Genomic DNA, 13,586 nt, shown 5'->3' on the forward strand with positions numbered 1-13,586 from the left:
CCGGGAGAGCCTGCTAGAGGGAGAAGCTGTTATGGCAGGGTGGGTGTGTGGCTTCTGAGAAACTCCTACAGGTGACAAAGAGTTGAGATTGGCATTCAGGTAGTTTTGCTGCTGAGGAATTGTGTTTGAGTGATTTTTTCTGCTTGTCTTGGATTCTCTCCTCTTATTTCTTTGGGGAGAACACTGAAAATATGACAACAACAAAAATCATAATGGCAAGGAAAACTGGGCAATGACCAAGCCAACAAGAAAACTAATTCTCAACATTGTTGTCTTTTCTGTGTGGCTAAGATCTTGTTGACTGATCCCACCTGTTTGTCCTTAATGACTAGAATGATAGCAGCTGGTAATTATCAACCAAGAACCTAAAGAAAAGCCCATATTGGTATTATTTGTAGATGCAAAAACAATTGAAGACTTGGGTCCCATCTCCCAGTAATAGTGGGGAAAAGAGAGCCAGTAATAACTCCATAGCAGCCCTGTGTGCACAATGCTCTGCAGCTCACCAAGTGCTCTTCATTCATCATTCCAGGGCATTCTCTCACCATCAGGGCTGGGAGCCCAGAGGAATAGCCATCTGGCAAAGGGCCAAGAGGCAGACCCAGCAAGGCTGAGGCCAACTCCACCTCCTGTAAGTAAGACCTCAAGAGGTCTCTTCTCTTGTGGCCATTGTGAAGATCAAGGGAAAATGCGGGGCTAGCATTGTGTTGTGGTGGGTTAAGCCACCACTTGTGAAATGCCAGTGACCCATATGGGCACTGGTTCGAGTCCTGGCTGCTCCACTTCTGATCCAGCTCTCTGTTAATGTGCCTGGGAAACCAGCGGAGGATGGCCCAAATGTTTGAAAGACCTGGATGAAACTCCTGCTTCAGCCTGGCCCATCCTGGCCACTTTGGTCGTCTGGGGCATGAACCAGCAGATGGAAGATCTCTCTCTAACTCTGCCTTTTTCAAATAAATAAATAAAGCTTAAAAAAAAAAAAAAAAAAAGAACATGTAGGGACTGGCATTGTGGCGCAGTTGGTTAAGCCACTACCTGGAATGCCAGCATTCTGTATGAGCCCTGGTCTGAATATTGGCTGCTCTACTCCCAGTCTGGCTTCCTGTTAATGCACCTGGGAAAGCAGCAAAAGATGTGTCCTTGCCACCCATGTGGGAGACCCAGAAGAAACTCCTTGCTCCTGGCTTTCTCCTGGCCCAGCCTTTTGGGGGAGTAAACCAGCAGATGGAAGATCTCTCTCTCTCTCTGTCATTCCCTCTCTGTAACTCTGCCTTTCAAGTAAGAAAATAAATAAATAAACCCTTTTAAAAACATTTTTTTAATTTTTTGACAGAGTGGACAGTGAGAGAGAGAGAGAGAAAGGTCTTTCTTTTGCCGTTGGTTCACCCTCTAATGGCCGCCGCGGCTGGCGCTCTGCGGCCGGCGCACCGCGCTGATCCGGTGGCAGGAGCCAGGTGCTTATCCTGGTCTCCCATGGGGTGCGGGGCCCAAGCACTTGGGCCATCTTCCACTGCACTCCTGGGCCACAGCAGAGAGCTGGCCTGGAAGAGGGGCAACCGGGACAGAATCCGGCGCCCCAACCGGGACTAGAACCCAGTGTGCCGGCGCTGCAGGCGGAGGATTAGCCTAATGAGCTGCGGCGCCGGCTTATTTTACTTATTTGAAAGGTAGAGATTCCGTCTGCTAGTTCACTCCTAACAGTGGTTGGGGCTGGGCCAGATTGAAGCCAGGAGCCAGGAGCCTCCTCCTGGTCTCCTACGTGGGTGCAGGGGCCTAAACACTTGGGCCATCTTCCACCACTTTCCCAGGAGCATTAACAGGGAGCTGGATCAGAAGTGGGGCAGCCGGGACTTGAATCATTGCCAGTATGTGATGCCAGAGCTGTAGATGGCTACCTAACCGTCTTTACCACAAGCTGGTCCCAATAAATCTTTTTTTCTTTTGAAGGAAAATGTAGATGATGCTCCTGGCACAGTGGTGTGTTCAGTGACTGAGCTGCTGTTGGTCCTCGCAGGTTTATGAATGTGGATATGGCTCAATGGAAATTATGGAAAAGTTGCAAGCAAGAGCTACAACTTGCTGGTAAATCTCCAAGGTGGAGCCGGCGCCGCGGCTCAATAGGCTAATCCTCTGCCTAGCAGCGCCGGCACACTGGGTTCTAGTCCCGGTCGGGCGCCGGATTCTGTCCCGGTTGCCCCTCTTCCAGGCCAGCTCTCTGCTGTGACCAGGGAGTGCAGTGGAAGATGGCCCAAGTGCTTGGGCCCTGCACCCCATGGGAGACCAGGATAAGTACCTGGCTCCTGCCATCGGATCAGCGCGGTGCGCCGGCTGCAGCGCGCCGGCTGTGGCGGCCATTGGAGGGTGAACCAACGGCAAAAGGAAGACCTTTCTCTCTGTCTCTCTCTCTCTCTCTCTCACTGTCCACTCTGCCTGTAAAATAAAATAAAATAAAATATCTCCAACGTGGAAGAAGGATTAATCTGCTCTTCCCCCAAAGGAAGCTCAGGAAGAGCCTAGGCCAGGAACGGAGACCATGCCCAAGTGTGACTCAGGAAGAGACTTTCTGACCTTAAATTGTAAGACTACAGACAGAAAAAGTGAAAGAGCGGGGCTGATGTTGTGGCATAGCAGGTAAATCTGCAGCCCATGACATCACCGGTTTGAGACCCAGCTGCTCCACTTCCTACTGAGCTCCCTGCTAATGAGCGTGGGAAAGCAACAGAAAATGGCCCAAGTGCTTGGACCCCTGCATCCATGTGGGAGACCCAGAGGAGGCTCCTAGCTCCTGGGTTCAGCCTGGCCCAGCCGCAGCTGTTGTGGCCATTTGGGGAGTAAACCAATGGATGGAAGATCTCTCTGTCTCTCTCTGTGCCTCTCCCTCTTACTGTAACTCTGCCTTTCAAATAAATAAATCTTTTTTTTTAAGTGACAAACCCCTTCAGGTGCATGTATCTACCTTCCTATCCCCCATCCCACAGAGCAGATAGGGAAGCACATGGAGGGGAAGGGACTGGCCTGATGACTCAGCGTGGACTGGCAAGCAGTGCCTAGAGGTCAGCCTGTTTGTTCCCTTGCTGTTGCCTCACGAACCCAAGCTCTTTAATGATACGCACCAGGGGTTCATTCCTGACCTTGCACTAGCCAACTGTGTGCCTTTGGTCAGTGGCATAACATCTCTGACCCTCAGTATCTTCATTCGTAAAATGGAGTAACAGCATCAACTACATCAGCTTGTTGTGTAGATCAGTGGTGCTGTGCACATAGACTGCATGATCATTGGATAAGTGTATGAGGGTGCTTCAAAAAATTTGTGGAAAATGGAATTAACAGAGGTTTATTTGGCTACAAAAATATATTAAAATATGTGCATAGTTTTTTTCATAATATTAATTTTCCATGAAATTTTTGTTTTATTTGAGAGGTAGAGACAGAGAGACACAGAGATCTCCCATCTGGTAGATTACTTCCCAATTGCCCACAACAGGTGGGAGCAGGCTAGGCCAAAGCTAGGAACTATTAACTCAATCCAGGTTTCCCATATGGGTGGCAGGAACCCAGTTACTTGGGCCATCACCTGCTGCCTCCTAGGATCTGCATAAGCAGGAAGCTGGACTCTGGAGCTGAGCTCAGTATTGAATCAGGTATTTCTGATATGAGATGTGGGTGTTTTAACTGCTAGGCTAAACAGCTGCCCTTCCATGAATTTTTTTTTCTAAGGTTTATTCACTGGGGTCGACACTGTGGTGTACCTGGTTAAGCTGCTGCCTGCAGTGCTGGCATCCCATATGGGCACCGCTTTGAGTCCCGGCTGCTCCACTTCAGATCCAGCTCCTTGCTAATGCTCCTGGGAAACCAGTGGAAGATGGCCCATGTGCTTGGGCCCCTGCACCCATGTAGGAGAGCAGAAAGAAGCTCCTGGCTCCTGGCTTCGGTCCGGCCTAATTCCAGCCGTTGTGGCCATTTGGGGAGTGAACAAGCAGATGGAAGATCTCTCTCTCCCTCTGTCTCTCCCTGTCACTCTGCCTTACAAATAAAATAAATAAATCCTTGAAAAAAAAAAAGATTTGTTTATTTACTTATTTGAAAGGCAGAGTAACAGAGAGAAAGTGAGAGATCTTCCATCTGCTGGTTCACTCCTCAAATACCTGTAACAGCTGGGGCTAAATCAAGCTGATGTCATTCAGGTCTCCCATGTGGGTGGCAGGGGCCCAAGAACTTGGGTCATTTGCTGTCTCGAAGGTGCATTGGCAGGAAGATGGACCGGATGCACAGAGTAGCCAGGGCACTCTGATATGGGATGCAGACTTCCCAAGTGGCAGCCAGGCCTGCAGCACCACAATGCCTGCCCCACTCTAAGAATATTTTTAACACCCTTGCATAATTCCCATTTTATAGATGAGGAACTGAGGTTTGTTGAGACTTCCCTCGGTTCAGGATGTTACCCCAGGTCAAAGAGAGAGCCTAGAAGAAGTTGAAGAAACCTCTGGGTGAAAATCGCAGTGGGCGCAGGTGAGTCAGCTCTCCTTGCACCTGTCACTAGGAGCCCCACCTTTCCATCCAGGAGCTCAGCAAGACAGTCAGTGACCTTCCATGTCTGCTGCCTGACACACAAACAGGTTGTGAAACAGCCTGGCAGTGACTCAGCCTGAGGACGGCTCCACTGGCTAGCTCTGCGGGCGGGGCTGTGTGACACCTGAAAGGACATCGTGTCTAACAAACATGTTGCTTGTCCCAGCACTGATGGAGGGTGCCAAGCTCAGTCGGTGAACTCTGGTCCTTGAGGCATCACAGATGACGGAACTGGGGTGCCTAAGTTGCATGGATCTCGGGTTGTAATTCTGGTCTAACAACCACCCAGGGCCAATGTCAAGAAGAGAGGAATGTGTTAGAGGCTGGGGAGCTCCTTTTTATCAAGAGGTGGCCTGGGCTGTGGCTCTTGGTGTCCAGATTGTGTGATCTGAGTTCAAAGCCCTGAGCTCTACTGCTTACTGCCTATGTAACTTTAGGCAAGTGGCTTATGCCTCTAAGTTAAAACTGCCTTACTCTGTAAAAACCTCAGCCTGGAAAAATGATGTTTTAGAGATAAAAGATGTAAATTTCCTGAACCAGGGCCAGGTATTTGTTCAAGTGTTTGGGATACTGCTTGGGAGGCTCTTGCTTTATATCAGTGCTTGTTTTTGTTTTTGTTTTTTAAGATTTATTTTACTTATATGAAAAGCAGAGTTACAGGCAGAGGCAGAGAGAGAGAGAGAGAGAGAAAGTCTTTCATCTGCTGGTTCACTCCCCAAATGGCCACACTGGCTGGAGCTGATCTGATCTGAAGGCACATGGGTGCAGGGGCCCAAGGACTTGGGCCATCTTTCGCTGCTTTCCCAGGCACATAAGCAAGGAGCTGGATCTGAGGTGGAGCAGCCAGGACACGGGATGCCAGCACTGGGGGCAGTGGCTTTACCTGCTACACCTCAGCAGCGGCCCCAGTGCTTGGGTTTTATATAGGCTCCACACCTGACTCCAGCTTCCTGTTAGTGCAAACCCTGGGAGGCAGTGATGATGACACAGGTGTCTGAGTTCCTACTGCTCACGTGGAAAATATGGAGGGAGTTCCTGGCTCCTGGCTTTGACCTGGCTTAGTCTTGGCTGTTGTAGGCATTTGAGGAAAGGACTAGAGATAAGAGAGTTTTCTCTCTCTCTCTCTCTGCCTCCCAAATTTTAAAAAAATTTTTTTAAACTGAACTAATTATTCCTAAAAACAAACCAAAGAATTTCCTAATAGAAAGCTTTCCAGAAATTACTATTGGAAACTTGTGCTGGGGCTGGTACTGCAGCATAGTGGGTAAAGAACCGGCATCCTATATGGCTACTGGTTTGAGTCCCGGCTGCTCTACTTCTGATCCAGGTCCCTGCTAATGCATGGGAAAGCAGTGGAAAATGGCCTAAGTGCTTGGGCCCCTGCATCCACTTGGGAGATCCAGAAGGAGCTCCTGGTTCCAGGATTTGGATCGATCAGCCCAGCTCCAGCCGTTGCAGCCATTTGGGGAGTGAACCAGTGGATGGAAGTTCTCTCTGTGTCTCTGTCTCTGTAACTCTACCTTTCAAATAAATAAAAAAAAAAGTTAAAAAAAATAAGAAAGAAACCTGTGCCACTGTTTGCCCTCCCCCACTCCTGATGGAACTTGCCCCTCCTGCTAGCAAAGGGTGATGGAACTTTCCCACTCGTCAGGAAGTGAAAAAGCAGTCAGCCCAGCTGTCACAGACACAAGCCCCAGGCCAGTCGTGTCCTTGTTTTTCAACTGATCACTGGATGCATTTCCTAATAGGAAAAAAGAAAGGGACATTTTGATCAAGCGGTGTGGGAGGCTGAATGACAGCCCCCCAGCCACACCCACGTCCTAATGTCTGGAGTCTGTCAGTTTGCCTTCTGTGTAACTTACCCGCTTTGAAGCTGTGATTAATGTGAAGATATTGAGAGGGAGAATTATCCTGGATTATCTGGTGGGTCCCTGACGTAATCACAGGTCTCACTGGAAGAGGGAGGTGAAGGATTTGATGACAGACAAGAGAAGGACGTGTGCTACAGTTAAATGTGTCCCCTGACGTGTGTGTGTCAGAGACTTGATCTCCAATGATACAGCCTTGAGAGGCGGGACCTTCAGTTATGGGGGCTGTGGCCTCCTGCGTGGACGTGTGAGCTCCTTAGCGTGCCAGCGTGTGCTTACAGAGGACGAGTGCCTGACGGGAGCCCTGGAAGATGCATCTCTGATCTGTGGCTTCAATCAGAGAATGCCTTCTGCTGGTAAGCAACTAAATTTGTGGTAATTTGTTTTTGTTATTTTTTAAAGATTTTTATTTATTTATTTGAAAAAGTAGAGTTATAGACTGTGAGAGGGAGAGACACAGAGGTCCGTCTCTGATTCCATCCACTGATTCACTCCCCAAATGGCTGCAACAGCAGGAGCTGAGCCAATCTGGAGCCAGGAGCTTCTTCCGGGTCTCCCACGTGGGTGCAGGGGCCCAAGTGCTTGGGCCATTCTCTTTTGCTTTCCCAGGCACGTTAGCAAGGACCTGGATCAGAAGTGAAGCAGCCGGGACTCCAACCAGCGCCTATATGGGATGCTGATGCTGCAGGCTGGGGCTTTTAACCCACAAGCCAGAGCGCTGGCCCTGCTAACACCAAATCTTGAAATGTGATGGTAAGTGTAACAAGCCAGTCATAAAAGATCACATTTTGTGTGATTCTTTTTATTTGACATGTCCAGAAGAGGCAAATCCACTGACAGAAATCCTATCAGTGGTTGCCCAGGGCTGAAGGCATGGAAGGTTTGGGATGATGACTGAGAGGGATGGGGTTTCCTTTTGGGGTAATGACGAGGTTTTAAGGTTCTGTGTGGTGATGGTTGTTCTAATGAGATGTGCACTTATAGGGTGAGTGAATTATATATCAATAAATCTGTTTAAAATATAATGCTGAGGGGTGGGCATGTGGGGTCATGAGTAGTGGAGTTGCCACTTGGGTGCCAGCGTCCCATGTCAGAGTGCCTGGTTTGAGTCCTGGCTACTCTGTTGCTGATTCAGCTTCCTGCTAATACACACCCTGGAAGGCAGCAGATGACAGCTCCAGCACATAGGTCCCTGTCACTTACATGGGTAGGAGTTCTAGGCTTCTGATTTTAGCCTGGCCCAGTCCTGCCTATTTTGAGCATTTGGGAGTGAACCAGCAGACAGAAGATCTCTCTCTATGTCTCTCTCTCTCTGCCTTTCAAATAAAAAACAAAAATTAACAAGAGCAAACAAATGGGCAATTGTGCTGAGAGCTGACACCTAGCAGAAGTATACTGAATATTTGCCACTACTGTGCTACAATTTTCTCACCTCCTCATCTAATTCTGAAATAATGGTGTAACTAACATCAGCACTCACTACCTGCCAGACACTGTGGTAAAGCATTTTACATATATTATCTCTCTTAATCACCAAATGCACCTAATACTGTGGTTATGGTTATTATCCCATTTTAAGATAAGGAAGCTGGAATACTGATAGGTTAAGTAACTTGCCCAGGGTCACACAGCTTACAAGTAGTAGAACCAGGATTTCAACTCGAGTCACTGGACTTCTGAGCCCAAGAACTCAACTTGTTTCTCTGCACTGTGTCATTAGCCCCCTGGACCGGCTGGTAGGATCTGCAGAATTTTCAATTTCATATCTTCAGTCCTATGCGAGGCTCAGCTACACTTCCTGAATATTTGTAAAGTGAGTCGCTTCTTTTGCTTAAAGCCGAATGGCTTTCTGTTCCATCCAACAGGTCCCTGGTTCAGAAGTGGGGAAATTCCAACTCTCCTAGGGCAGAGCAGGGGCTTCCTGAGGGCTCAGCAACCACAGAGGGCATCCACACTGACCCCTGCCCTGGGGAGCCGTAGAGAGCACACGTCAGAGCGAAGACTAAGGTGTTGCAGCGGAGCTTGGCAGCTCTTTGCTCTACGTCTTCCAACTTCTGATATGGATTTTCTTTAAATGCAGCATTGCTAAATTTTATGTAAAGACAATAGAATATTGTAATGAAAATCCTGGGCCCTGTACTCTGGAAGATAGTTATTCAGTTCCTTAAGAAGCTAAAACTACCATAAAACGCAGCTATTGTAATCCTGAGCATCTGTCCCAGAGAAATGAAGATTTATCTTGTTAAAAAATCCTTGAGGGACCAGCGCTGTGCCGTACTGGATAAGGCCACTGCCTACAGTACCAGCACCCCATATGGGTGCTGATTTGAGTCTCAGCAGATGGAAGACCTCTCTCTCTCTCTCTGCCTCTGCCTCTCTGTAACTCTGCCTTTCAAATAAATAAATAAATCTCTCTAAAAAAAAAAAAAAGCCTTGAATGGGGCCAGCATTGTGGCGTAGTGGGTAAAGCCACCACCCAAAACGCTGGCGTCCCATACAGACGCCAGTTCAAGTCCTGGCTACTCCTCTTCCAATCCAGCTCCCTACTAATGTGCCTTGGAAAGCAATGGAAGATGGCTCAAATCCTTGCAGCCCTGCACCATGTGGGAGACCCAAATGAAGCTCCTGGCTTGTAGCTTCCGGCTTTAGCCTGGCCCAGCCCCAGCCATTGTGGCCATTTGGGGAATGAACCAACAAATGGAATCTCTTTCTCTGTGTCTCCCCTCTCTCTTTCTGTAACTTTGTCCTTCATATAAATGAAATAAATTAAAAAAAAAAAGACCCCTTGAATGTTTAGAGTAGCTTTATTGGGTGTAGTAAAAAACTCAAACATCCTTCAGTGAGTGAGTGGTTAAGCCATGGCACAACTGAGGAACCCCACTCAGCGTGGACAAAGACTCAGCAATGAAAACGGAGGAAATGTTAATACTTAGACTTGCAGCAGTCTGGATGAATTTCCAGAAAACTATGCTGAGTGAAAAAAAAAATCTCAGAAGGTTACATACTGTATGACTCACTTATATAAAATTCTTAAAATGTCCTCGAAATGGAGGACATGCTACTGACTGTTAGAGTTCAGGCGGCAAGAAGAGAGTGGGGATGTCTCTTAAAAGGACAACGTGAGGAATCCTTGTGGTGAGGACAGCACTCTGTGTCTCGGCTGAATCCACATATTTGGGCTGTGATCCGGCACCATCCTTTCCCATGATGCCATGCTGGGAAAAACTCGGTGAGGGTACACAGCACCTCTTTGTCTCATTGTGTTATTTCTTACGGCATGTGAATGTAAAATTATCTCGCCGGTGCCGTGGCTCAATAGGCTATTCCTCCACCTAGCGGCGCCGGCACACCGGGTTCTAGTCCCAGTCGGGGCGCCGGATTCTGTCCCGGTTGCCCCTCTTCCAGGCCAGCTCTCTGCTGTGGCCAGGGAGTGCAGTGGAGGATGGCCCAAGTGCTTGGGTCCTGCACCCCATGGGAGACCAGGATAAGTACCTGGCTCCTGCCTTGGGATCAGCGCGGTGCGCAGGCCACAGCACGCCAGCCATGGCGGCCGTTGGAGGGTGAACCAACGGCAAAGGAAGACCTTTCTCTCTGTCTCCCTCCCTCACTATCCACTCTGCCTGTCAAAAAAAAAAAAAAAAAAAAAAGACTTACAACTATCTCAAAGCCCCAGGTTGTTTTCACCTGTGCTTTAAGACCAATCAATTGGGGCCGGCTCTGTGGCATAGCAGTTAAAGCCGCTGCCTGCAGTGGCGGCATCCCATGTGGGCATCGGTTCGAGTCCCAGCTGCTCTACTTCCAATCGGGCTCTCTGCTATGGCCTGGGAAAGCAGTAGAAGATGGCCCAAGTCCTTGGGCCCCTGCACCCGCGTGGGAGACCTGGAAGAAGCTCCTGACTCCTGGCTTCAGATCAGTGCAGCTCCAGCCGTTGTGGCCATTTGGGGAGTAAACCATCGGATGGAAGACCTCTCTCTCTCTCTCTCTCTCTCTCTCTCTCTCTCTGCCTCTCCTCTCTCTGTGTAACTCTGACTTTTAAGTAAATAAAAATAATTTTTTTTTAAATGGTTAAGAGGTCGACATTTGGGAGTGATGGAAATGTTTTGCCCTGGATGGAGGAGGTGCTTGCACAAGCCTGGCAGCATACTAAAGGCCGGGGAATTGTTCACTTCAAACTGGTCAATTTATGTTCAATTTATCTCAATAAACTGATAAAAACAAAAAGCCCCTCATAATTGTGTAAGAAAAATGTATTCTCTTTCATATGAAGAAGACCTGGAGCAGATAAACTTCAGAACTGGTTGTTTCAGTAGCTCCAAGATTCTATCAAGGACCCAAATTCTTTCTATCGCTCTGTTTTTTCATTCTTATCATGTTGCGTTTCCCTCTCTTTCATGGTTGAGAGATGGTTGTCATAGTTCCGAGCACTGCCTGTGGACATAACAACATGTAGCTCCACTAAACTGTAGTGAAACAAAGAGGGACTTCTGTTTCCACAAGTACTCTTTCTCTCATTCACTTTTATTTAATTTAAGCCTTTTTAAAAAGATTTATTTATTATTTGAAAGACAGAGCTACAGAGAGGCAGAGGCAGAGAGAGAGAAAGGAGAGAGGTCTTCCATTTGCTGGTTCACTCCCCAGATGGTTGCAACGGCTGGAGCTACGCCAACCTGAAGCCAGGAGTCAGGAGCTTCTTCCGAGTGTCCCTCGTGGGTGCAGGGGCCCAAGGACTTGTGCCATTTTCTACTATTTTTCCAGGCCATAGCAGAGAGCTGAATCAGAAGTGGAGCAGCCAGGAATTGAACCAGTGCCCGTGTGGGATGCCAGCACTGCAGGCAGCAGCTTTACCCACTACGCCACAGCTCCCGCACCTCTCATTCACTTTTAAATAATAGCTTTATTGAGATATAATTTACTTACCACACAACTCACCCTTTAAAAACATGCAAGAAACTTTATCACAATGAGTTTACCACCAAAACACAGATGTTGTGAAAATCACCACCAAATCCAAACCAAAATGGCGAATAAAAGACTCATTAACATTGTAATCCTTGGGCGCTTAGATTCAGGCAAGTCCATAGCTCCTGCCTATGTCATCTACACGTGTGGTAAGAGTGACCCAAAAAAAAGAAATCAGGAAATTTTGAGGAGAGGCTGCTGAGAGGGGAAGGGCTCCTTCAGCACACCCGGTCTTAGATAATCTGAAGGCTGAGCATAAGCACGATGTCTCCACTGACATCTCCCTGTGGAAATTTGAGACCAGCAAGTATTACGTGACAATCAATGATGCCCCCAGGATGCAGAAACTCATCAAGGACACGACTCCAGGCACTTATCGGGCTGACTGCTGCTCTGATTGTTGCTGTTGGGGTCGGTCAAGGTGAAGCTGGTGTCTCCAAGAATGGGCAGGCCCATGAGCACACCGGGTGTGAAACAACTCATTGTTTGTTAACAAAATGAATTCCATTGAGCCACCCTTTAACCAGAAAGGATACAAGGAAATGGTTAAGGAAGTCAGCACCCAAATGAAGAAACTTGGCTACAATTCCGGCATAGTAGCATTTGTGCCAATATTCTTTTGTAATGGTGACAACCTGCTGAAACTAAGTATTAATATGCCCTGGTTCAAGGACTGGAAATTCACCCATAAAGATGGCAATGGGGGGCGGCGCTGTGGTGTAGTGGGTAAAACTGCTGCCTGCAGTGCCGGCATCCCATATGGGCGCCGGTTCGAGTCCTGGCTGCTCCACTTCTGATCCAGCTCCCTGCTTATGGCCTGGGAAAGCCATGGAAGATGGCCCAAGTGTGTGGGCCCCTGCACACGCGTGGGAGAGCTAGAAGAACATTTTGGCTCCTGGCTTCAGATTGGCCCAGCTCCGGCTGTTGCAGCCATTTGGGGAGTGAACCAGCAGATGGAAGACTTCGCTCTGTCTCTCCCTGCCTCTGCCTCTCTGTAACGCTGCCTTTCAAATAAATATATAAATCTTAAAAATAAATGGCAATGGGTGCAGGCATTTGGTATGGCAGTAGAGATGCTGCTTGTGATGGTAGCATTCCATTTTGAAATGCCTAGGCTCAGGTCCCGGCTCTGTTCCCAGCTCCAGCTTCCTGCTGGTGCACACCCCGGGAGACAGTAGATGATGGCCCAAGTACTTGGGTTCCTAACACCACACTGAGTTACAGGCTCCTTGCCTAACCCTGGCTGTTGTTGGCATTTGGAGCATGAACCAGCAGCTAGAATCTCTCTCTCTCTCTCTCTGCCTGTCTCTTTGCCTTTCAGATAATACATAAAAATAAAGTAAAAATAAAGATGGTAAGGGCCAGCATTGTGGCACAGTGAGTTAAGCTGCTGTTTGGCACACCAGCATCCCATATCATAGTGCCAGATCGAGTTCTCTCTGCTCCACTTCTGATCCAACTTCCTGTGAATGCACCTGGGAGATAGCAGATGGTGGCCCAAGTAATTGGATTCCTGCCAGCCACATGGGAGACCTGAATGGAGTTCCTCATTTTTGGCTTCAGCCTGGCCCAGACCTAGCTATTGCAGACATGCAGGGAGTGAACTAGCAGATAGAAGACCTCTCCGTGTCTCTCCTCCTCTTTGTCTGTAACTTTACCTCTCAAGTAAATAAATAAATAAAATCCTTAAGAAAATCATTCATCATTATCAGTTTTCAAAGAAATAAGTCCGTCTGCCTCAACAAATTGCAATCATGCTAATGAAATTTGACTCTTCTAAAAAAAAAAAGATTTATTTGGGACCAGTGCTATGGTATATATACGGTATATGGTATATATATGGTATATATATATGGTAAAGCTTTTGCCTGTAGTGCCGGCATCCCATATGAGCAAGAGTTTGTGTCCCTGCCGCTCCATTTCTGATCCAGCTCCCTGCTGATGTGCTTGGGAAAGCAGCAGAGATGGCCCAAATACTTGAGTCCTTGCACCCATGTGGGAGTCCCAGAAGAAGCTCCTGGATCCTGGTTTTGGATTGGCTCACCTCTGGCCCTTGTGGCCATTTAATGAGTGAACCAGTGGATGGAAGATCTGTCTCTATCTGGCCCCAACATGTTTTCTAATTTTTTAAAAAAGATGTATTGATTGATTTGAAAGAGCTGCAGAGAGAGAGGAAGAAACACAAACACA

General features: G+C 47.9%; 1 long non-coding RNA gene across 2 annotated transcripts; it reads left to right on the forward strand.

The window, feature by feature from the left end:
• The first annotated feature begins 3,453 nt into the window (after positions 1–3,453).
• Positions 3,454–9,295, forward strand: LOC149125774 (uncharacterized). Of its 2 annotated transcripts, XR_016211184.1 has the most exons (5): positions 3,454–3,641; positions 4,396–4,509; positions 6,609–6,793; positions 7,047–7,190; positions 8,303–9,295. It is a non-coding gene; the product is annotated as an uncharacterized LOC149125774 (long non-coding RNA). The 2 variants fall into 2 exon arrangements; XR_016211185.1 differs by lacking the exon at positions 6,609–6,793 and having other exon boundaries at positions 3,463–3,641.
• Positions 9,296–13,586: the final 4,291 nt, after the last annotated feature.

Source organism: Oryctolagus cuniculus, chromosome 7 (assembly GCF_051225735.1).
Source record: "Oryctolagus cuniculus isolate XC-2025 breed Fujian yellow rabbit chromosome 7, ASM5122573v1, whole genome shotgun sequence".
Classification (NCBI taxonomy): Eukaryota; Metazoa; Chordata; class Mammalia; order Lagomorpha; family Leporidae; genus Oryctolagus; species Oryctolagus cuniculus.